Source organism: Pan paniscus, chromosome 17 (assembly GCF_029289425.2).
Source record: "Pan paniscus chromosome 17, NHGRI_mPanPan1-v2.0_pri, whole genome shotgun sequence".
Lineage (NCBI taxonomy): Eukaryota > Metazoa > Chordata > Mammalia > Primates > Hominidae > Pan > Pan paniscus.
Window position 1 is genome coordinate 49,773,991 of NC_073266.2, and position 25,927 is coordinate 49,799,917.

General features: G+C 39.9%; 1 protein-coding gene and 1 pseudogene across 2 annotated transcripts in view; both read right to left on the bottom strand.

Annotated features, from left to right (window-relative positions):
- The window catches only part of GAREM1 (GRB2 associated regulator of MAPK1 subtype 1), a 208,062-nt gene that overhangs the window by 134,531 nt on the left and 47,604 nt on the right, over positions 1–25,927 (bottom strand). The gene's annotated exons all lie outside the window — the stretch shown is intronic.
- LOC100991815 (heterogeneous nuclear ribonucleoprotein A1-like) lies at positions 12,821–14,516 on the bottom strand (annotated as a pseudogene).

Here is a 25,927-nt window from a genome sequence, read left to right on the forward strand (position 1 = left end):
CAAGGAGGAGCTGGTACCATTCCTTCTGAAACTATTCCAATCAATAGAAAAAGAGGGAATCCTCCCTAACTCATTTTATGAGGCCAGCATCATCCTGATACCAAAGCCTGGCAGAGACACAACAAAAAAAGAGAATTTTAGACCAATATCCTGATGAACATTGATGCAAAAATCCTCAGTAAAATACTGGCAAACTGAATCCAGCAGCACATCAAAAAGAAGGCTTATCCACCATGATCAAGTGGGCTTCATCCCTGGGATGCAAGGCTGGTTCAACATATGCAAATCAATAAATGTAATCCAGCATGTAAACAGAACCAAAGACAAAAACCACATGGTTATCTCAATAGATGCAGAAAAGGCCTTGGACAAAATTCAACAGCCCTTCATGCTAAAAACTCTCAATAAATTAGGTATTGATGGGAAGTGTCTCAAAATAATAAGAGCTATTTATGACAAACCTACAGCCAATATCATACTGAATGGGCAAAAAACTGGAAGCATTCCCTTTGAAAACTGGCACAAGACAGGGATGCCCTCTCTCACCACTCCTATTCAACATAGTGTTGGAAGTTCTGGCCAGGGCAATCAGGCAGGAGAAAGAAATACAGGGTATTCGATTAGGAAAAGAGGAAGTCAAATTGTCCCTGTTTACAGATGACATGATTGTATATTTAGAAAACCCCATCGTCTCAGCCCAAAATCTCCTTAAGCTGATAGGCAACTTCAGCAAAGTCTCAGGATACAAAATCAATGTGCAAAAATCACAAGCATTCTTATACACCAGTAACAGACAAACAGAGAGCCAACTCATGAGTGAACACCCATTCACAATTGCTTCAAAGAGAATAAAATACCTAGGAATCCAACTTACAAGGGAAGTGAAGGACCTCTTCAAGGAGAACTACAAACCACTGCTCAACAAAATAAAACAGGACACAAACAAATGGAAGAACATTCCATGCTCATGGATAGGAAGAATCAATATCGCGAAAATGGCCATACTGCCCAAGGTAATTTATAGATTCAATGCCATCCCCATCAAGCTACCAATGACTTTCTTCACAGAATTGGAAAAAACTACTTTAAAGTTCATATGGAACCAAAAAAGAGCCTGCACTGTCAAGTCAATCCTAAGCCAAAAGAACAAAGCTGGAGGCATCACGCTACCTGACTTCAAACTATACTACAAGGCTACAGTAACCAAAACAGCATGGTACTGGTACGAAAACAGAGATATAGACCAATGGAACAGAACAGAGCCCTCAGAAATAATACCACACATCTATAACCATCTGATCTTTGACAAACCTAACAAAAACAAGCAATGGGGAAAGGATTCCCTATTTAATAAATGGTACTGGGAAAACTGGCTAGCCATATGGAGAAAGCTGAAACTGGATCTCTTCCTTACACCTTATACAAAAATTAATTCAAGATGGATTAAAGACTTACATGTTAGACCTAAAACCATAAAAACCCTAGAAGAAAACCTAGGCAATACCATTCAGGACATAGGCATGGGCAAGGGCTTCATGTCCAAAACACCAAAAGCAATGGCAACTAAAGCCAAAATTGACAAATGGGATCTAATTAAACTAAAGAGCTTCTGCACAGCAAAAGAAACTACCATCAGAGTGAACAGGCAACCTACAGAATGGGAGAAAATTCTTACAATCTACTCATCTGACAAAGGGCTAATATCCAGAATCTACAAAGAACTCAAACATATTTACAAGAAAAAAACAAACAACCCCATCAACAAGTGGGTGAAGGATATGAACAGACATTTCTCAAAAGAAGACATTTATGCAGCCAACAGACACATGAAAAAATGCTCATCATCACTGGCCATCAGAGAAATGCAAATCAAAACCACAATAAGATACCATCTCACACCAGTTAGAATGGCGATCATTAAAAAGTCAGGAAACAACAGGTGCTGGAGAGGATGTGGAGAAATAGGAACACTTTTACACTGTTGATGGGACTGTAAACTAGTTCAACCATTGTGGAAGACAGTGTGGCGATTCCTCAAGGATCTAGAACTAGAAATACCATTTGACCCAGCAATCCCATTACTGGGTATATAGCCAAAGGATTATAAATCATGCTGCTGTAAAGACACATGCACACGTATGTTTATTGTGGCACTATTCACAATAGCAAAGACTTGGAACCAACCCAAATGTCCATCAATGATAGACTGGATTAAGAAAATGTGGCACATATACACCATGGAATACTATGCAGCCAGAAAAAAGGATGAGTTCATGTTCTTTGTAGGGACATGGATGAAGCTGGAAACCATCATTCTCAGCAAACTATAGGAAGGACAAAAAAACAAACACTGCATGTTCTCACTCATAGGTGGGAACTGAACAATGAGAACACTTGGACACAGCAAGGGGAACATCACACACTGGGGCCTGTCGTGGGGCTGGGGGGAGGGGGGAGGGATAGCATTAGGAGATATACCTAATGTAAATGACGAGTTAATGGGTGCAGCACACCAACATGGCACATGTATACATACATAACAAACCTGCACGTTGTGCACATGTACCCTAGAACTTAAAGTATAAAAATAAAAAATAATAATAAAGACTAATTGAATATAAAAAAAGAAATAAAAAGAAGACAGATGTAGAAACTTAATAACTTAAGTTTTTTTAAGTACTTACTATGCTTCAGATAATGGTCTTAAAAAAGAAAAAAAAAGAAATGTAGAGCAGAGATCGGGACTTCAGCAGAGGAGATCAAGAAAAATGTGAAAGGGCAAATACAGCATGTGAGCTGCTCTTTCTTTGAAGAATGAGTTGGGCTTAGATAAGAGAGAGGCAAAGGGGAACCACTGAAGGGTTTTGGATGAGAAGATGGCCAAAGCTCTGCTTTAGAAAAATTAATCTGGCAGAACTCTAAAAGATGGATTGGAGAAGAGAGAAACCAGAGCCATGGGGCGTATGCAGAAAACCCAGAGGTAGAACACACTGCCATTCAGGGGGAAAAAAATGTTGTTTTCCGCAACTAAATTGTTGTATCATAAAAATTGTTTTAATTTTATCCCACAGTGGGCTCTAAAGAGGCAGCCAAGAAACAACTGCAGTCAAGTTAATCAAAATGAAAATTTAATGTTAAGTCCTACTGCTAGCTGGTGTAGTAAACACTCCAGCAAGAGGATTCAGAATGATTTTTAAAGCCATAAAGTAGTAAGAAACCATGCCTATTTTTGAGCTTATGTCTTTTTTTATTTAAACTGAGCTGTGTGCCTGCTTTAGGCAAAATAAGTTTCAGAAAAATTGTCTAGAAATAAAACTTAATATAATCACTTAAAATATCCTAGGGTAGGCCACTAATAGAGACATTATACTAAATGAATTCATAAAGTAAACAATTTTGTGACATAATTATTCTGTTGCTTAACTACTACATATAATGTACTAAAATTTATATATTTAACTCAACGATGTAGTAATGAGACATCTAAAAGAAGTGCATGTTAAATTCCAAAATATGTGAATGCCATCCTGAAATTTCCCCACATTTAACATGCTTCTGGGATATGCTTGGATTTTACTTGCCCCATTTGACCTTGATCCTTTCAACATTAAGTCTTACCTACCTACCTGTAAAAATAATTTTTAACACTAGAATAACTAGAATCCATGAAACCTTCAAAGTTAGTCTGCTTAAAAAAAAGGATTCAATTTCAAAATCCAAAATAAATATTTATAAAGTGGACATGCACAAATGGGTAATTCTCTTTTCTGCTCTTTTGGCTTCTGGGCCAACAGATCTCCTGAGCCACTTTTCTGATCCCTCCTTGCTATTTTCTCTTAGTGCTTTCTCCTTGACATTTGCCATAACTGTAGGAGCTATCGAGGCTCCACCTTTAGCCTGTTCCCCCTGTCTCCTCTACAATCTTACATATTTCTCAAGGATTCAATTAGTTGTAGACAACTCGAAATCCTTGTTAATACCAGCTGCTAACGTTTATTCGGAGTCCTATTCTGGACTTTATTTCCCACACATTTTCTAACTAGATGTCCCCCTGCCCTTCATCAGGCATCATATATTCAATCAACACACACTTACTGAGGGTCAATTATGTTCTAGGACCTGGAAACTTGGTAATGAACCATGTACCTGTGCTCGTGGAGTGGACCTTTTGGCTGGATTTTCAATCTTTTCTTTCCTTCTTTTTCTTTTATTGAGACAGAGTCTTGGTCTGTTGCCCAGGTTGAAGTACAGTGGTGTGATCTCAGCTCACTGCAACCTCTGCCTCCCAGGTTCAAGTGATTCTCGTGCCTCAGCCTCCTGAGTAGCTGGGATTACAGGCATGCACCACTACCCCCAGCTAATTGTTGTATTTTTAGGCTTTGCCATGTTGGCCAGGCTGGTCTCAAACTCATGGCCTCAAGTGATCTGCCTGCTTCGGCCTCCCAAAGCGCTGGGATTACAGGAGTGAGCCACTGTGCCTGGCCTCAATCTTTTCATTCTCCTAATGTATTTAAATATTGCTGCAGATAGCATTTTAAAAAATGAAAATGTAGTACTACTTACATGCCTTCAACAATTCCATTCATACAGAATGAGGCCCTGAGTCCAATACTCAAGGTCCCCATGATTTACTTCTAATAGTTTACCACCTTATGTTACCTGCTCCCGCTCCCAACCTACACAAAATCCAAAGGGACTGTTCTCTGTTTACACATATGCTGTACTCTCACTTACACGAGCCCTCTGCTCACTTCAGTTTCCTTGCCTTGGCCTTTATCTCTCAACCCTTATTTACCCAGTTCCTCACCCTAACTCAAGTGCTACCTTTGTGAATGTCTTCTTGATCCTAATCTTTCTTTGCTTTTGTTTTGAGATAGGTTCTTGCTCTGTCACCCAGTCTGGAGTGCAGTGGTCCAATCACAACTCACTGTAGCATCAACCTCCCAGGCTCAAGTGATCCTCCTCCCTCAGCCTCCCAAAGTGCTGGGATTACAGGTATAAGCCACTGTGCCCAGCCCTGGTCCTAATCCTACTCATCTAAACTGCACTGATTTTATGGCTTTGCTTACAGTCTATGCTGAATTTATAGGTTTGTTTTAGAGCTATGAGTACATGAATCTTAGATCAACTTTTTAATGTTTATGTATTAATATTTAAAGGCCAACACAGTAAAAATAACTTAACCTGTAGAAATTACAAGCATTTTTTTCCATTTTAAAACTGGTCTATACATTCACCAACGTTGAGAAACATGGTTGTAGGGGATAAGGAACAAAGGTATGCAGGACCATAACATGCTGTTAGTCTTTATTTAGAATATTTCTCCCTGGACATTGAATCTTTTTTTTTTTATGCTGATTGTAAGTATTTCAGCTTTGTCCAAATTGTCATTACCTTCATTACAGTTGAATGTATCTGAATCATTGCATAACTATAGTGTCTTTATGAATTAAAGCACTCTTGTGAATTACTTAGGATGGCTGTGAATCAATGTAAGTAGTTATGTAACATCTGTCACAGCAGAATCCAAATCTCTATTAAATGCTTTTTTATTTTTAAACATGAAGATGAAATACATTTGGATGACTAAATATAATATGTTGATAATCAACTTGTTAGCTTCATTACTGATGAGTTTTCTCTTAAGGTTGGGATGAATCCAGAGAACAAAACAGACACACGCTTATGTTGGGTTTTTGGGTTTGTTTCTTTCCATTCTTATGTTGCACAAAAAAAAAACCCTGGTTGACAGAACAAAGAAAAGGCAAGTATATATGTGATTTTAGTTAATTCTATAAGTTGTGTGCTAGTATATTAAGGTGTTTTTTTTTTCACATTTGTGTTTCTTTATACTCAGAGTATTGTATTTCACATTAGAGTAACTGGCTTGGTCAACCATCTGAAGCTGTATCCCTGCAGAAGGCATGCATGTTTAATCCTTTCAACTCCGAAATACCTAACTTTGCAAATACATAATCTTATATGACAGATTTATTTTTCTTTTTAAAGAATGTTTTTATTCCTCATTAGCCTGGTTTTTTCTCAGCACTGTGGTAAAGCCTTGTCTATAGTGGACATTTAAATAGTTATTGACTGACTAACATGGCCCCACTGAAATAATTTGATTTCTTAGTACATATATAGTAAGAATCCGATTGGCTGAACTTGATGTTGTTTTTATCTGTCACGGACATAAACTGTTCTTATGTCATAGCTAAATCTATTAAACAATGAATAATTTAATAAGTTCTAAGATTTCTGTGTTGGCACTTAATATAAATTTAAGAGGTGTGCATTATTTTACCAATATCAAAAGGAAAGCTGTTCAAGTGATAATACTGTACTTATTCTTCCTCTTTTAATAAATAGTGTGGCATAATTTTAATTATGTTTACTTGTCCTTTTCATGTAGAAAGGAAACTTACTGAGTCAGTTAAATACCCAAACCACTGTACTTCTCTTACAATTTTTTTTTCTTTTTTTTTGTCTTTTTGAGACAGAATCTCGCTCTATCACCCAGGCTCAAGTGCAGTGGTGCGATCTTGGCTTATTGCAACCTCCACCTCCCGGGTTCAAGTGATTCGCCTGCCTCAGCCTCCAGAGTAGCTGGGATTACAGGCGTGCACCACCATGCCTGGCTAATTTTTGTATTTTTAGTAGAGACAGGGTTTTTTCACGTTGGCCAGGCTGGTCTCAAACTCCTGACCTCAACTGATCCACACACCTTGGCCTCCCAATGTGCTGGGATTACAGGCTTGGGCCACCGAGCCAGGCCTTCTCTTACAATTTAAACTTTTTTCAAAATACCTTCATTGGAAGGGGCTGACTACCAAGTAAGTGTCCTCTTCCTTCCAGGTGCACAGTAGACCACAATCCCTAACTGTCCTTGCAGTTAAGTGTGCCATGTCATTGAGTTCTAGCCAATGATGTATGAACAGAAATGACATTTCCTACTTCCTGTCCTGGCCTTACCCATGAAAGCTGCTCACAAGCTATCCTCTGTGCTCTTTTCTCGACCAATGGCTAAATATTGACTCTCAGGAATACCTTGGAACAAAGTGAAGATAGCACAGCTGCCAGCAGGCTGGGTTCCTCAATTCAAACATATTCGAACAAATCACCTACCTATGCCTGGACCACACACTGAGTTGTTATGTAAGAAATACCATTCTACTGTGATACTATGCCTGTGATGTGTTGTAGTTTTCTTTTTTTGTTACAGTAGTTAGCCTACCCAAACTAAAACATCTGTATACATAACCCTCAACACCAGCGGTCTTCTAATAATCACAAAAGTTTTATTACACAGGCTGTTCCTTCTAACTATTGTTCATACACACAAACTTACCCTTCACCTTTCAAAGGTAGCTTAGGCTAAAAAACTCCATTCCTTATTCTTTTAGTTACATTTGATTCTATAAACTGAGGGATATAATTAAACACTATTTAATTAGCATCTTCAAACATTATTTTTTATTTTTCTTTTTTGTAGAGATGGGGTTTCGCCATGTTGCCCAGGCTGGTCTCAAACTCCTGGACTCAGGCAATCCACCCACCTCAACCTCCCAAAGTGCTTGGATTACAGCGTGAGCCACCGCGCCCAGCCTAGCATCCTCAAACATTTAAAATAAATGATGTCCTAGTTGTTTTACTGTCTTGTAAACAAACAAGAACTGTTTATTGTGAGAATACAACATGACATTCTGGTAGTATTTCTCCGTCCTGATGGACTATAATCAAATGACATGATGAGTAAAGAAACGGTGTGTGGTGGGGGGAAAGAGGTGAAATCATAGAAAACTGCTATAAAACAATGAAAGAACAATCATGAAATCAAAAAATGAAAATGTTGTCTGCGAAAAGGCAGCAAGGTGTTCCAAACAGAAAGTCAAAAAAGCGAGAAGAACTCTGAAAGAAATAACTAATTGGCAACTAACTTTTAAGAGGGAGAAATGATAAAGTGATCAGGAAGGATGTGGTTACAGGAAATCACTGAAGTACAGGTAATAATTGAAGTCAATGGAAACTGAAGAAACCAAAATTTCTTCAGTGGGAAAAGAAAGCTCTAGGAATAGGAGAAGAAACTGCTTTTAGCCCAATGGTTGAGGTCTTATAAGAAAGTATAAGACTGAAGAGGAAGGAACAGACACTGGTATCAATCAAATAAAACTATCTGAAGTCACCTGATGATAAAAGCTTCCTGCAAAGCATAGTATGGATTTGCAGAAAAGACAGTTTCTGGCACAGATACCAGGAATGTAAAAGAAAATCAGTGTCCTAAATCTGAGCAGGCACAATGAATAATTTTATTACTATGCTAAAAGTCACCTCTAACATTCAGCTATCCCAAATGATCCTCCAACACTATGCAAGTGCCTACGTTTCTACTCTCATTCACTTCAACAATCCGCCCATTACTGGGTGCTGTCATTTTGTGGATCCTAAGACACATGTTGTGGTACAGAGAAAGGGCTCTGGAAAAACAACCACGGTAGAGAACAACAGTGTCACTTGAGCTTAGTTGCTGTCCTGTTCTAATCACATGTAAAAATGAGAACATAGTTGCCTGTCTCAGGGCCAATGGTCCCTGTGTATGAAAAGGACCTGCAGCCTTAAGGAAGATGGTGACAGTGGTTCTGAGTGGAGGTTGCAGTGAACCGAGATCGCACCATTGCACTCCAGCCTGGGCAACAAGAGTGAAACTCTGTCTCAAAAACAAACAAACAAAAAACAAAAACAAATGGATTCCTTAGGATTTTCTGTATACAAATTCATGTCATCTCTGAAAAGACATAGTCTTACTTCTCCTTTTCCAAACTGGATGCCATGTTTTTTCTTCTACTTGCCTAATAGCCCTAGCTAGAATCTCCAGTACAATGCTGAACATAAGTGGCAACCAAGATCTAGCTTTAAAGAGTATGTGCCCTTCTCTTCCCTCTTTATTCTTTCTGATTGAGGGAATGTAGATGACATTACTAGAGTGGCAGCAACCATCTGAGACCCTGAAGGGAAGTTAGGACTGGAATTGAGGCCAAGAAATAGCAACAAGTGAGAAAAAACCTGGGTCCCTGCCATCCTGGGCAACATAACCTCAGATCTCCTAGCTAGACTTCACTTTGGGTCTCTGTGACTTGAGTCCAAGCTGAAATTGATGCACAGGAGCATTTAAATAAAATTTAAATATTGCAATGCCTGCATGACTCAATCAAAATATATGAACTACTTTCAACACACAAAACTAGAGTTTTGTCTTTTTTTAAAAAAAAAACTAACTCTACTAAAGGTGTCAATCTAAGGAAGTACTGTCTAAGCCTGGTAGCCTGGCTCTAGATTGTAAATTTTGAAAAAGGTTTGGTATGTAATTTTTTCCAACTTCAAAATAATTCCATTGGGTTTACAGTATTTATCAATATTATGCTTCTAATATATTCTTTCAAGCTTCCTAACTAGTTTCTGACTGTAGAGGCTGTATTACTTTTGCTAACTCTAGATTACTTCTGAAAGCCAAGATTACCCTAAAATCACTAAAAATATTGTCACACCTTTAATTAAAAAACTCCTTACTTGTGTCTATTTACAAAAAAGAGGTATTTGTTAACTCACAATTTGAATGGTTAAATTCGTATATATTATATGCTTTGATTCTAAGTTATTGATAAAACTAAGTCAGGAGCATAAGTCTAAATGGGGTGATATCAAGTATCCCTAATGCAGAGAGAAAAACAATGAGTGCTTTTATATTAATGGCAAAAAAATTGTGAGGAATACAGATGAAACATCTGTCCTAGAATTTACCATCAGCAGGAGAACCTAATGTCAGCATTAATACCTGACTGATATCAAATAGTGAGTACAACAGAAAGGGAAAGCCACTGCACAGACTGTGGCTTCTGTATCCATTTGACCATTGTTAAGACTAAATACCCAGTAACCAACTCTCAATCCCTCCTCTTGTACCTCAGGCCTTAAACATGCAGCACAGAAATTCTAGTGCAACCCATGATTAGGAGCTCCCTGTTTTCTGAAAATGTCCAAAAATTTAAAGGAAAGCAACTTAACTTTTGGGAGCAGAATCTATATGCCAATCAAATCAGAAAGGTTTTTTCCTTTGTATCCCTCAAAATATTTTTGTTCCGGGAAAACATTCTGATTAAGTTAAGCTATGTATCTGCTGTCATATAATGTTGACTAATCTAAAAGTGACTTCTAATTCTTATATTGACTAGAAGTGTAAAATGTTTAAAAAGTAATGAGAGAATAAGTGCTAAAGATGCACTTAAGTCTCCATAGTGCCTATCTTTCCTTGGAGCGTACACCACGAAACAAGCAGAAACCCTCATCTCCCCAGTTAACCCATCAGCTCTTTTGGCTCAACATCATCTCTTTTTCTGCTGTTTGCATTCCACAAGACCACTAGGCAACAGAGCAGGTGGGTAAAAACTGCTTTCTACATGAACTATCTTAGGTATAAATTGGTGTATGTTCAAGTAAGTCTAAATATAAATTAAGCACTCAGATTTTAAACATTTAAACCCCTCAAAGAAAGCACAGTATATAAGAAAAAGAACTTTTTTTCAAGTATTTTCTATTGATCTCTTCCTACCTTAAACATCAACAAAGCTTTATTAAAATCCTATTTTTGGGTGAGTACTTTATTCAAAGGCCCAAAGACTATAACCTTGAACTCCAAGCAAGTGAAATAATTTTGTTTCCACATTTTGTAGTTTACTGTGAAATCCCAGCAAGAAAAGAAGAAAATCGAGATTAATCTAGACAAAGCAATATGTGGTAATGAAGTCAAAGAACTTCATGGTGAAATCTAAACAAAAAGGAATGCATGAAACAAAAGAGAAAAAAGATTAGGGATATATTATTACCTCTTTTCAAATGAACCCTTGGACAAAAGACTCCTTTCTGAACAGTAGAATGACCAGGAATTACATATAATAGACTGCTGTATGAAACAGAAGTATGCCTACTTAATTCAAATCTGAAATTTTACACCCTGAAATACTGCACGGTAACTAATATTTAAAAGATAAGATTTCTACGCCAAGCAACTTTCAGAAAAACAGATGAGCAACTGTAGTACCAGTATTTCTGCAAACATTAATAATATACTAAATCTCCAACAAAAGGCCTGACATATACCATGGAATATTTCAGGCAGGCAGGTGAGAGAGGGGGCTCAGATTTACATAAAAAATTCTTTGAAAATCCATTAAACTACAATATAGAGACATTCCTCTCAATAAGTCTGATACATCCAGTTTGTCCTCCACTGTTGGACAGGTCGTAAGATGATGCATTTGGTTTGTGCAATGTGTGTATTTATAACACTGTGTGAAGAGATGCTCACACCATAAAAGGCGCACCAAAGACAGAGAAAGTAAAAGAATCACAGAAGCAGACAGGTGTCATCTCAGGCTCTACTAGACATCAGATGCCAAATGACCAGGCATGTTTCTAAGATCCCAACCTCTCCATCCCCAACTCTCTGCTTCCAGTAACTTAAATGTATTTATTATTCTACCTGGTAGGTGAGACACAGTGTGCCTTCTCTCAGAAATAGCCTGGGATTGGATTTACAGCCAGATTTAGTTGAAATTGTGGTTTACTTATATTTATTTATATATTTTTAGAGACAGTCTCACTCTGTTGCCCAGCCTGGAGTGCATTGGCATGATCATAGCTCAATGCAGCCATGAACTCCTGGGCTCAATGATTCTCCTGCCTTAGCCTTCCAAATTGCTGGTACTACACATATGCACCGCCACACTGGATAATGTTTTTTATTTTTTGTAGAGACAGGATCTCTCCCTATGTTGCCCAGGCTGGTTTTAAACTCCTGGTCTCAAGAGATCCTCCCATCTTGGCCTCCCAAAGCATGGTTCTATTATTAATTAACTATATGATTATGGGCAAATAACTTCTTGAGCCTCAGTGTTCTCACATTTAAAATAATAGTATTAATAATTACATAAGGAAGTCGAGATGCTTTTATGAGAACAAATATAAAGGACTCAATATAGTACTGTATAGATAGAAGTCTCTCAACAAATACGACTTCGGTTTTTTGTTCTGTTTTGTTTTGAGACAAAGTCTCACTCCATCACCTAGGCTGGAGTGCAGTGGAGCAATCTCGGCTCACTGCAACCTCCGTCTCCCGGGTTCAAGCGATTCTCGTGCTTCAGCTTCCCAAGTAGATGGGATTACAGGTGAGTGCCACCACGCCCAGCTAATTTTTGTATTTTTAGTCAAAATGGGGTTTCACAACATTGGCCAGGCTGGTCTCAAACTCCTGACCTCAAGTGATCTGCCCACCTCAGCCTCCCAAAGTGCTGGGATTACAGGCATGAGCCACTGTGCCTGGTGACTTTGGTTTTATTTTCTTCTTCAATCAGTTCCCTTTACCTTATTAGGCTGGCTCAGGTAAATAATTCAGCTTCTGTGTCTAATAAGAAAATGCACTAAGGTGCAATGACTTGAACTTTTATGTTTCAATTCAACTAACAAAATTAAGGAGTGATTTTCATCAGGGTGTTAATGTCACATAAAACCCAACAATTTTATTTCAAGAGGATAAACTGAGCCACAAGTCAAACGTTAGGGATTTTCAGTGTCAGTTTCAAATCTGACATAGCTTCCTTTGAACTTTATTATGTGACAAATAAAACAAACATAAAATACAGAAGAATCAAATTATAAAATATAATTCATTGTACCAGAAGTTATATCAAATATATATTCTTCAGAAAAATATTTCTTTTTTTTTCATTCAAGAGAATTAAATTGTTTATTGATTACACATGATAATGGATGATACACAAGCTTCATTCCCATCTATAATTTTATCTGGTATCATTATTCAATTTAGATATATTGCATAGGATGTGCCAACAATCACTTTTATAACCATTCCATGATTTTGCTTGGGTAATCCCTTTTAATGGTGAACTTCAGGTCACAACAGTAACTATCAGTTCAACTACACCAAGGTTTCCGAAGACAATGGCTTCTCCACCCAAGCAGGTTGTATATAAATTCCAAATAGAACCTGGCATCACCCTGAAGGAATTCTAACTTCACACTGTTGGGGAAATTTACCAAGATGGCTTCAGAGTAGACTAACTTTACACAGCACATTAAAAAAAAAGACATTTATTCAGCGTCACGATCAGACTATTACATTTAGCAATCAACAGCATGGGTGCAAAAAAAAAAAAATCTACATTAAAACGCTTTGTTGGAATGCTTTACACTTTCCACAGAACAGAAACTAAAATAACCTGTTATACAATTAGTCACAAATACAGTCCTCGAGTTTTTTGCCCATACACATGAGTATTTGTCTAAAACATGTCTTCTTTGTAGCAGCTAGGCCCTGCCACCACTGTGCTTGGCTGAGTTCACAAATCTGTTGTAACCTGTGGCTTCCCTGTCACTTCTCTGGCTCTCCTCTCCTGCTAAGCTTTGTTTCCTAATTAAAATCTTCTGCCACTGACATAGCTACTGCTGCTGCTGGAACTGCCATAGCCACCTTGGTTTCGTGGTTTTGCAAAGTATTGGCCTCCACCGCCATAGGGGCCAGAGTTTCTGCCTCCAAAATTTCCTCCCTTCATGGGTCCAAAATTTGAAGACTGATTGTTGTAATTGCCAAAATCATTGTAGCTTCCACCACCTCCAAAATTGCTTCCATCATTACCAAATCCATTATAGCCATCCCCACTGCCACCATATCCACCACCACCACGGCTGCCACCAAAGCCACCACGACCACTGAAGTTTCCTCCATGACCGAAGTTGTCATTCCCACCGAAACCACCTCCACGACCACCACCAAAGTTTCCAGAACCACTTCGACTTCTTTGGCTGGATGAAGCACTAGCCATCTCTTGCTTTGACAGGGCTTTTCTAACTTCACAGTTGTGGCCATTCACAGTATGGTATTTCTGAATGACAATCTTATCCACGGAGTCATGGTCGTCAAAGGTTACAAAGGCAAAGCCCCTTTTCTTGCCACTGCCTCGGTCAGTCATGATTTCAATCACTTCAATTTTTCCATACTGTTCAAAATAATCTCTTAGGTGATGTTCTTCAGTGTCTTCTTTAATGCCACCAACAAATATCTTTTTCACAGTTAAGTGGGCACCTGGTCTTTGAGAATCTTCTCTGGAGACAGCTCTCTTTGGTTCCACAACTCTTCCATCCACCTTGTGTGGCCTTGCATTCATAGCTGCATCCACCTCCTCCACAGTGGCATATGTGACAAACTCAAAGCCCCTGGAGCGCTTGGTGTTTGGATCTCTCATTACCACACAGGCCGTGAGCGTGCCCCATTGCTCAAAATGGCTCCGCAGGCTCTCATCAGTTGTTTCAAAGCTCAACCCTCCAATGAAGAGCTTCCTCAGCTGTTCGGGCTCTTTAGGAGACTCTGACTTAGACATGACGGCAGGGTGAAGAGAGACTTTAACGATGCTTCTTCGGCGGCGTCCACGGGCAGAAAGGCCAGAAAAATATTTCAACTACATATTTGACAGTTTGGGGGAGTCACTCACATTAAGTAGATTTCCAAAAATACCGCTTAGCCTTAAAAACAAAACCACATAAAACTTGAAAGAAACAAAGACTCATACAAATGTCAATGCTGAAAACCTAATGATGTTTCCAGTATCAATATATAAAACCACTGAATTTTAATATTCTCTGTACACATAACAGTGGGTTAATAAGAAAAATGAAGATTATTTTATTTTGCCAGGTGGGTTGCCCTGAAGACAGTGGCTAGGTGACATTCTACATCTATGACTTCAAAATACACACAATAAAAAAGTTCAACATGAAAGGACACTATATCAAAATAATGGAAATAAGCAAACACTAAAAAACCAGATCATTAAGTTTTATAGATAGGTCTATAAAGATATAATAGGCCTAAAAGAAGTAAAAAAGTGTCTCTGTTAAGTAGGGTGCAACTTCTTAAAATTGAACTGGAAAACAAAACAGCTATCATTTCTTTTTAAAACTCTAAAGATAATGAGGAAAAAAAACCCACCAAAACAAACCCCAGGAGTTTACAGATATTGACTGAAAGATATCATCAATTAAATTGGTACTGTGGTTAGTTACACTCCCAAGCAATTATATTGCTTATGAATAAATTACTAGTATAATTTTCTGGGGCAAAATGTAACAAAAGAAAATCACTTTGACACTTAGTCATACTTACATAGGAATATTTCCTAAACTTGTCATCTGAGACATGGAATATTTATCTGGCTTGAGGGGAGGCAAGCTATAGCCATGAGAGTTCACAAGTGTATTGTATACACATATACTTTTTTTAAATGAAAAATCTATTTTAATGACTGAAAGTATACAAAAAATTATAGATAAAAGGTCACTATTTGCAAAGTTTAAATTACATTAAATTGGAATAACATTTTAAGGTTTTCACAGACAATGACAAAATAAGGGATCAGTACAGCTTGGCTCAATAAATGTAAGGACTCTCCTTCACCAAGATCCATCAGCAAATCACTGTGTCAACTCGATCCAGTGACTATTTTCTAAACTTTCTCAGACAGACAGATAGATGAGTATACAGACCAAAGAAAGAGAGACAGTTGGAATATCATTAAGCATATATAAACATATGAGTTATTTTTTTCAGACAAGGGCAATCTAATTGAAGAAGTTTACCTGAAGTATGTGGTTACATAAAAAAAAAGGTTAGGTCACAAAACAAGTCTTAAAACATGCAAAAAAACTGAAATAATATCAAGCACCTTCTTCTGACCACAACTGAATAAACCTACAAATCAATAACAAGAGAAATTTTGGAAACCATATAAACACATGGAAATTAAACAACATGCTCCTGAGTGACCAATGGGTCAATGAAGAAATTAAGAAGAAAATGTAAAAATGTATTGAAACAAACGACAATAGAAACACAACATACTAAAACCTATGGGATACAGCAAAAGCAGTGTTAAAAGGGAAGTTAATAGCTATAAATGCCTATATCAAAAAGGAAAAAAACCTTCAAATAACCCAGTGATGCATCTTAAAGAACTAGAAAAGCATGGGCAAACAAAACCCAAAATTAGTAGAAGAAATAAAAATCAGAGCAGAAATAAATGAATTTGAAATATAGAACACAATACAAAATACCAATGAAACGAAAAGTTGGCTTTTTGAAAAGATAAACAAAATTGACAAACCTTTAGTCAGACTAAGAAAAAAAGGGAGAAGACTCAAATAAATAAAATTTGAAATAAAAAAAGGAGATATTACAACTGATACCACAGAAATTCAAAGGATCATTAGTGGCTACTATGAGCAACTTATATGCCAATAAATTGGAAAATCCAGAATAAATGGATATATTCCCAGACATATACAATCTACCAAGACTGAATTAAGAAGAAATCAAAACAAGAACAGACTAATAACAAGTAACGAGATCAAAGCCATAATAAAAGTCTTCTAGTAAATAAAAGCCCTGGACCTGATGGCTTCACTGCTGAATTCTAACAAGCATTTAAAGAAAAACTAATACCAATCATACTCAAACTGTTCTGAAAAAAAATAGAGGAAGAGGGAATACTTCCAAACTCATTCTACAAGGTCAGTGTTACCCTGATACCCAAACCAGACAAAGGCACATCAAAACAAACAAACAAACAAACACAGGCCATTATCTCTGATGAATATTGATGCAGAAAATCTTCAACAAAATACTAGCAAACTAAATTCAACAATATACTGAGAAGCTCATTCATCATAACCAAGGGGGATTTATCCCAGGGATGCAAGGACAGTTCAACACACAGAAATCAATCAATGTGACACATCATATCAACAGAATGAAGGACAAAAACCATATGGTCATTTTACTGATGCTGAAAAATCATTTGATAAAGCTCAACATACCTTCATGATAAAAAACCCTCAAAAAACTGGGTATAGAAGGAACATACCTCAACATCATAAAGCCATATATGACAGACCCACAGCTAGTAACCTACTGAATGGGGGAAAACTGAAAGCCTTTCCTCTAAAATCTGGAACACAACAAGTAAGTCCATTGTCACCACTGTTATTCAACATAGTACTGGAAGTCCTAACTAGAACAAGCACACAAGAGAAGGAAACCCCTACTGGGAAGTGAGGAGCCCCTCTGCCCGGCCAGCCGCTCTGTCTGGGAGGGAGGTGGGGGGGTCAGCCCCCAGCCCGGCCAGCCGCCCCGTCCGGGAGGGAGGTGGGGGGGTTAGCCCCCCGCCTGGCCAGCCGCCCCATCCGGGAGGTGAGGGGCGCCTCTGCCTGGCCGCCCCTTCTGGGAAGTGAGGAGCCCCTCTGCCTGGCCAGCCGCCCCGTCCGGGAGGGAGGTGGGGGGGTCAGCCCCCCGCCCGGCCAGCCGCCCCGTCCGGGAGGGAGGTGGGGGGTCAGCCCCCCGCCCGGCCAGCCGCCCCGTCCGGGAGGGAGGTGGGGGGTCAGCCCCCCGCCCGGCCAGCCGCCCCGTCCGGGAGGGAGGTGGGGGGGTCAGCCCCCCGCCCGGCCAGCCGCCCCGTCCGGGAGGGAGGTGGGGGGGTCAGCCCCCCGCCCAGCCAGCCGCCCCGTCCGGGAGGGAGGTGGGGGGTCAGCCCCCCGCCCGGCCAGCCGCCCCGTCCGGGAGGGAGGTGGGGGGTCAGCCCCCCGCCCGGCCAGCCGCCCCGTCCGGGAGGGAGGTGGGGGGGTCAGCCCCCCGCCCGGCCAGCCGCCCCGTCCGGGAGGGAGGTGGGGGGATCAGCCCCCCGCCCGGCCAGCCGCCCTGTCCGGGAGGTGAGGGGCGCCTCTGCCCGGCCGCCCCTACAGGGAAGTGAGGAGCCCCTCTGCCCGGCCAGCCGCCCCCTCCGGGAGGGAGGTGGGGGGGTCAGCCCCCCGCCGGGCCAGCCGCCCCGTCGGGGAAGTGAGGGGCACCTCTGCCTGGCCGCCCCTACTGGGAAGTGAGGAGCCCCTCTGCCCGGCCAGCCGCCCTGTCCGGGAGGGAGGTGGGGGGTCAGCCCCCCGCCCGGCCAGCCGCCCCGTCCGGGAGGGAGGTGGGGGGGGTCAGCCCCCCGCCCGGCCAGCCGCCCCGTCCGGGAGGTGAGGGGCGCTTCTGCCCGGCCGCCCCTACTGGGAAGTGAGGAGCTCCTCTGCCCGGCCACCACCCCATCTGGGAGGTGTACTCAACAGCTCATTGAGAACGGGCCATGAAGACAATGGCGGTTTTGTGGAATAGAAAGGGGGGAAAGGTGGGGAAAAGATTGAGAAATCGGATGGTTGCTGTGTCTGTGTAGAAAGAGGTACACATGGGAGACTTTTCATTTTGTTCTGTACTAAGAAAAATTCTTCTGCCTTGGGATCCTGTTGATCTGTGACCTTACCCCCAACCCTGTGCTCTCTGAAACATGTGCTGTATCCACTCAGGGTTGAATGGATTAAGGGCGGTGCAAGATGTGCTTTGTTAAACAGATGCTTGAAGGCAGCATGTTCGTTAAGAGTCATCACCACTCCTTAATCTCAAGTACCCAGGGACACAAACACTGCCGCAGGGTCCTCTGCCTAGGAAAACCAGAGAACTTTGTTCACTTGTTTATCTGCTGACCTTCCCTCCACTATTGTCCTGTGACCCTGCCAAATCCCCCTCTGCGAGAAACACCCAAGAATGATCAATAAAAAAGAAAAAAAAAAAAAAAAAAAAAAAGAGCATCCAAATTGGAAAGGAAAAAGTCAAATGGTCCTTTTGCAGATGATATATGATTTTATATCTGGAAAAAACTAAAGGCTCCACCAAAAAATTATTAGAATTGATAAACAAATTTGGTAAAGTTCCAGGATACAAAATCAACATACAAAAATCAACGGCATTTCTATATGCCAACAGTGAACAATCTGAAAAATAAATCAAAAAAGCGATCACTTACAATAGCCACAAATAAAATTAAATACCTAGAAATTAACTTAACCAAAGAAGTAAAAGATCTCTACAATGAAAACTATAAAACACTGAGGAAAGAAATGAAGAGGACACAAAAAAATAAAAGATATTCCCTGTTCATGGATTGAAAGAATCAATGTTGTTAAAATGCCCATATTACTCAAAGCAATCTGCAGATTCAACACAATCCCTACCACAATACCAATGTCATTCTTCACAGAAACAGAAAAACAATCCTAAAATTTATATGGAACCACAAAAGACCCAGAATAATCAAAGCTATCCTGAGCAAAAGAACAAACTGGAGGCATCACACTAACTGACTTCAAATTAAATTAATACTACAGAGCTACAGTAACCAAAACAGCATGGTACTGGCGTAACAACAGACACATAGACAAATGGAACAGGACAGAGAACCCAGAATCAAATCCACACACCTACAATGAACTCATTTTTGACAAAGGTTCCAAGAAAATACACTGGGGGAAACACAGTCTCTTCAATAAACAGTGCTGGGAAAACTAGACATTCATACGCAGAAGAATGAAACTAGACCCTTATCTCTTGCCATATACAAAATTCAAACCAGAATGGATTAAAGATTGAAATCTAAGACCTCCATCTATGAAACTACTAAAAGAAAACACTGGGGAAAGTCTCCAGGACGCTGGACTGTAGATTTAAATCTTGAGTGATACCCCACAAGCACCGGCAACCAAAGCAAAAATGGACAAATGGGGTCACATAAAGTAAAAAGGCTTTTTGCACAGCAAAGAAAAGAATCAATGAAGTGAAGACAACCCACAGAATGGGAGAAAATATTTGCAAACTCCTCATCTGACAAGGGATTCATAACCAGAATGCATAAGGAGCTCAAACAACTCTATAGGAAAAAAATCTAGTAATCCAATTTAAAAATGGGCAAAATATTTGAATGGACATTTCTCAGAAGAAGATATACAAATGGCAAACAGATATACGAAAAAGTGCTCAACATCACTGATCATCAGAGAAATGCAAATCAAAACTACAATGAAATATCATTTCACCCCAGTTAAAATGGCTTTTATCCAAGTCAGGCAGTAACAAATGCCGGCAAGGGCATGGAAAAAAGGGAACCCTCATACACTGTTGGTAGTAATGTAAATTAGTACAACCACTTTGGAGAACAGTTTGGAGGTTCCTCAAAAAACTAAAAATAGAGCTAACATATGATCCAGCAATCCCACTGCTGGGTACAGATAGAAAGGAAAGGAAATCAGTATAACAAGGAGGTATTTACACGCCCATGTTTCCTGCAGCTCTGTTCATCACAGCCAAGATGCGGAAGCAACCTAAGCATCCATCAGCAGATGAATGGATAAAGAAAATGTGGAACTTATAGACAATGGAGTACTATTCAGCCATAAAAAAGAATGAGATCCTGTCATCTACAAGAACATGGGTGGAACTGGAGGTCATTATGTTAAGTGAAATAAGCCAGGCACAGAAAGACAGACATTGTATGTTCTCACTTACCTGTGGGATCTAAAAATCAAAACAACCGAATTCATGAAGACAGCACATAGAAGCATGGTTACAAGAGGTTGGGAAAGGTAGTGGGGGTGGGAGGAAGGTGGGGATGGTTAATGGACACACACAAAAAAAGTAAAAAAGAATAAGACCTAGTATTTATAGAACAACAGGGGGACTATAGTCAATAATATTAATAATTTAATTGTACATTTAAAAATAACTAAAAGTATAATTGGATTATTTGTAACACAAAGGAGAAACACTTGAGGAGATACCCAATTTTCCATGTGATTATTATACACTGCATGCCTGTACCAAAATATCTCATGTAGCCTATAAACATATACACCTACTATGTACGCACAAAATTAAAAAAATGAATATGGAAAACTTTCTACCCCATTCCAATTCTCCATCAACTTAATAAAATGAGAGAAAATATTTTCTTCCATCTCATATTTTTCAATATTTCCATTTCAATATTTTCTAGATGCAAGAGGAAAGTAGATAAAGTGTCTAAAAACACCAAGGAGACTAAAATAGAATAATCACATACATATAATAGAGCAACCCGTGTTCTTTTCCCCCTTGTGAGATAGTCAAAATTAGCGACTTTCTTCTTGCTATGCTTACAGAGTTCCGCGATGAGTCTCAGATGTCCATGGTGTCAAAGTCCATGAGCCAAAGTCAACGGCTCCTGGTTGCTGTGTACTGTAAACACCCTCTACTCATCCCACACACCTCTCTGTTCTAGGGCTCAATTCCACCTTGTTATGGAATAGCCACATACTGTTCTTTTGCTTGTTTGCTACATATGAAATGGGAATAACAGACCCACTCCAAAGGATAACATGAGCATGACATAAAATCACCAAGAATTAACTCAGTAAAGTAAAAGGGAAAGAAACCTGTATCCTCAAATCACTTTAAGCATGATGATATTTAACAAGTAACCTCTCAACTGAGAGGTTAAGGCCTTTCCTACCTGCCCCAGAGGTTGAAATCCATACCAAGTATCACAATACAATAGAACCAATAAGATCGAACTGGGGGTTTCAAAAAGAGACAAGGGGAAAGAAATGAGTAGGGTTCTCTTTCATTTAATGCAACAGTGGCTCTTAAGGCCACAGATGGAAAACATATTGTAAGCTTGAGAGATGCTAACACTGCAACTCTTAAGACCAATAATCAGCGTAAGTAGACAGAAATGAAGAGAAGGATAATGTGTTAGTTTTGTAATGCTGTGTAACAAGTTACCACAAACTTAGCAGCTTAAATATAGTCAGACGTCTAGCACTCCAAGGCTGGGCTCTCCACTCAGGTTGAAATCAAGGCGTCAGCTGGCTGCATTCTCATCTGGAATTCAGGGTCCTCTTCTAAGCTCATTCTTGTTGGAAGAATTCAGTTGCAGTTGTTAAGACTGAAGTCCCTGTCCTTTTGCTAGGTATTCACTGGAAACTGCTCTTGATTCCTATTCTCAGGTCCTTGCCCAGTGGCCCCATCCCCTTCTCAGCACCAGAAAACCTGTCTCATGCTAAATCCCCCTCAGGCTTCAAATATCTCTGACTTTCTCTTCTGCGACCAACTAGGGAAATCTCTTGCATTCAAAGGGCTTGCCTGATTAGGTCGGGCCACCAAGATAGTCTCCCTCCATGGATAATAAGCTGAATGCTTGTTTTCTCCCAAAGTGCATGTTGAAATCCTGACTTCCAGGGTGATGGTATAAGGAAGTGGGGCATCTGGGAAGTAAGTAGAGGGTAGAGCCCTCATGGGTAAGATTAGTGAAGGGACCCCAGGCACCTCTCTCATTCTCTTCCTGCCATGTGAGGATACAAGGAGGTTGGCAGCCTCCAACCTGCAAGAGGGCCCTCACCAGAACCTGACCATACTGGCACTGTGATCCTGGAATGCCAGCCTCCAGAACTGTGAGAAATAAATTTCTGTTGTTTATAAGCCACCTGGTCTATGGCACTTTGTTACAGCAGCCTGAACTAAGACACTAGGTTCAACCAATTAGGGACCCTAAAAATTACATCTGTAAAATTTAAATCGCCCTTTGCCATACACATAATCTGGCATAACACCAGGGGATGAGTACAAGGGAGCCATTTCAGAATTCTGCCTATCACACACGCTAATACAGGAAGGAAGCTCGTTATTTCAGTACAGAGTAAATACAGAATTAAAGAGAATGATGGGTCAAGTGTTGTGTTTATACAGTACCTTTCAAAAAGACTTTATGGGTAAAAAGCAACCGAAATCCATTTATACTTTGAGATATTATGATACGAAAGCAGTTGTCACCTCACCTAAGGTGAGTGGAAGAGCCACGTAACAGTACAGCCTGCTTCATTTACAGTGCCACTAGGCCAAAAGAACACACTCCACAGGCTCTGGAGATAAACAGAATCTTAAACTCAGATAAATTTAATTGAGAAATGAATGCAGCCAAAACCTATTAGTCTTTAAGAATAAAGTTTGAAATAATTTTCAACAATTTCACTTGGCTTTTTAAAGTTAACTGAGCATAATTATCATAGCTTTAAATAGTTTCAAAATTATTACTCTATCTGTCATGCTGAGGTCTTGAGACTTCCTTTCTTTGCTCCTTTGACTGTACTTTTCAACCCTAGATAGGAAGGGGAAAGAAGAAAGGGAAGTCTTTTTGTTTTTTTGCCAAAATAACTATATTAGGGACCAGAAAATATTTAAAAATAGGAAAAAAAAAAAAAAAAAAACCCTGCTGGCCACTGATATTGAGGGAAATGGGCACTATGATTTAAACTCCAACGCATCTCTACCTCCCGGGATGCATCTAATGGTTTCAACTGCTGCTGGGCACTGACTCCCCCACTTTATGGATTCACTATTCCTGACCCTGAATTGCCACCCTGGGGCACTCATCCATCCAAATGACCACCACTGGGAAACCATATACCCATGGGAAGTTTGTAAAAAATGTTTCCATTTAATTTGCAAAGAACAGAATCCCGGCTGACACAGTGGCTCATGCCTGTATTCCAATGTTTTAGGAGGCCAAGGCAGGCGGACAGCTTGAGTCCAGGAGTTTGAGACCAGCCTGGGCAACACAGTGAGACCCCCTTCTCTTCAAAAATGAAAAAAAAAAAAAAATAGAATCCCAAAGCTGGATGCAAGAGAGCCACATAGTACTTAACTGCATTGGTTTCATAAACATGAACGTTCTCTGCCGTGGCTCTGTCTTCATTATAGAGAATCCGACAATCTTGGGGCACCTCAGACTGTTCTCACTTATGCAGCAGCTGGAGTTCCTTCCTCAGTATCTGCACTGCATCTACCTATTTAGAGTAACATTTATAAATATACCCAGGGAGATTCAGAAAGGATATAAACTCAAGTCCCATTCAGAGTCCTTTGGATGGAGGGCAATTATGAAAGGGCCAATGAAACTATATTAAGCTTCACTAATCCTGATAGCTGTTGTATAATATTTAAAGTTATACATAATTGTCAAGCACAGGCCCAGTAAGTTACTTAACCCACTTCCCTCATCAGTAAAATGCAGATACTAATAATAATAGTGTCTACTTTGTAAGGTTGTAGGCTGGATTAAATGTGTGTGTAAATGCAAAGCACTTGGACCAGGCACTTGGTACACAGTAAGCACTCAACAAAGCTTGGCTAAAATGATTGTCATTGTTCTAACTCATTGTCCCTCAGGTCCATTCTCTTCTGCACATCCCCTTTGTTCTAGGCTTAATACAGGCTCCCAGCAGCTCCCAGCCGATTACATTCTAACATCCATCTAAACTGGTTCCCATTCTGGTGCTATGAGAACCTTCCTAATGCCAATCTGCTCACATCATTCCCCTGCTTTGAAACCTTCAATGGCTCTTCACTACTCTAAGAAAAAAGTCCAAACGCCGTGGGGTGCAACATGAAACCCTTTAGGACCCAGCCACAGCAGTAACACTGGTAACGTATATCAGAAGGCAGAATCAAAAAAGGGTGCACAGATAAAGACCAGCACAGCTCCAGGGGCTAGCTCAGGCCTCCATGTTTTTTTTCTCACGCTTATTCTGTTGCCTAGAAAGCCCTTCCCCCATATTACCCAAGCTAGAAATTGGAGAGTCTCCTCTGTCATATTTGCAAGAGATCTGTTTTTCCTTCCCTTCTTAACAGTCTCCTTAATGCCTAGGATACTCCCAAATCCACACAAAACCTTCCCAAGCTAGACACAAGTTACCTTTCCAGCACATCATCCTCTTCCAGCAGGTGATATAAACAAACTACCTGAGGTTCTCAGAACCATAAACCTTAAAGCTTCTGCCCCTCTGTACACACTTCCCTCTGCCTAAAATTATCCTTTCTCCTACTTTTTTTTTTATACTTTAAGTTTTAAGTTTTAGGGTACATGTGCACAACATGCAGGTTTGTTACATATGTATTCATGTGCCATGTTGGTGTGCTGCACCCATTAACTCTTCATTTAACATTAGGTATATCTCCTAATGCTATCCCTCCCCCCTTCCCCAACCCCACAACAGGCCCTGGTGTGTGATGTTCCCCTTCCTGTGTCGCTGTGTTCTCATTGTTCAATTCTCGCCTATGAGTGAGAACATGCGGTGTTTGGTTTTTTGTCCTTGCCATAGTTTGCTGAGAATGATGGTTTCCAGTTTTTCTCCGACTTCTAACTCCCATTCCCAGTGAAGCCTTTGCTGGCATGCCTCCCATCTTCCATCCAACAGATGGAACTGATTCTTTCCTTTCACTCCCTTGGCCCTGGTACACCTCTTCCCCAGGTTTCTTTTAACTGCAGTGACATTTCGTATTTGTAGGTCTGCCTTCCACACTAGGCTGAGAGCTCAAGGTCTTAGCAACTCCAGTACTTAATAATGATGCTCAATGTATGTTTCCTGGATTAAGTTTCCTGTGTAACTGGCATTATGCTGTCATTTTCCATTCTCCAAATTCAGGATGAGAGCTTTACTAAGGAACACTATTACAGAATAGAATTTTTTGGAAGAAAGGTTTTCTTTATCATTAAAAAGGGATTTTATTACTATACTATCCAAAACTTGAAGCCTAAAAATTTCTGGCTTAGACAATTAGAAACAACATATGTAAAAATTTGGTCTAATCATATGAGGTTGGAGTTTTTTAAAGCAACAATTTTGAGTGGAACAAGAACAAATTTGGAATCACAGAATTTTAGAACTAGAAGGCTGCTTGGAGAAACTAAAGGTCAAGTGCTTTCCTTTGATAATTGAGGAAATATGTACAAGGTTCCTGATCAGTCAGTGGCGACAGCAAGACTAGAACTCGGCCTCCTGCTTCTTGGTCTCCAACATTATACCATCTGAGAGGGAAAACTAAATCGCCTATTCTATAAAATAAATGAGATACTCAAATTTCATATGAGCACATAAACATTGACCTAAATTGTGTATCTCAATGTAGTATCAA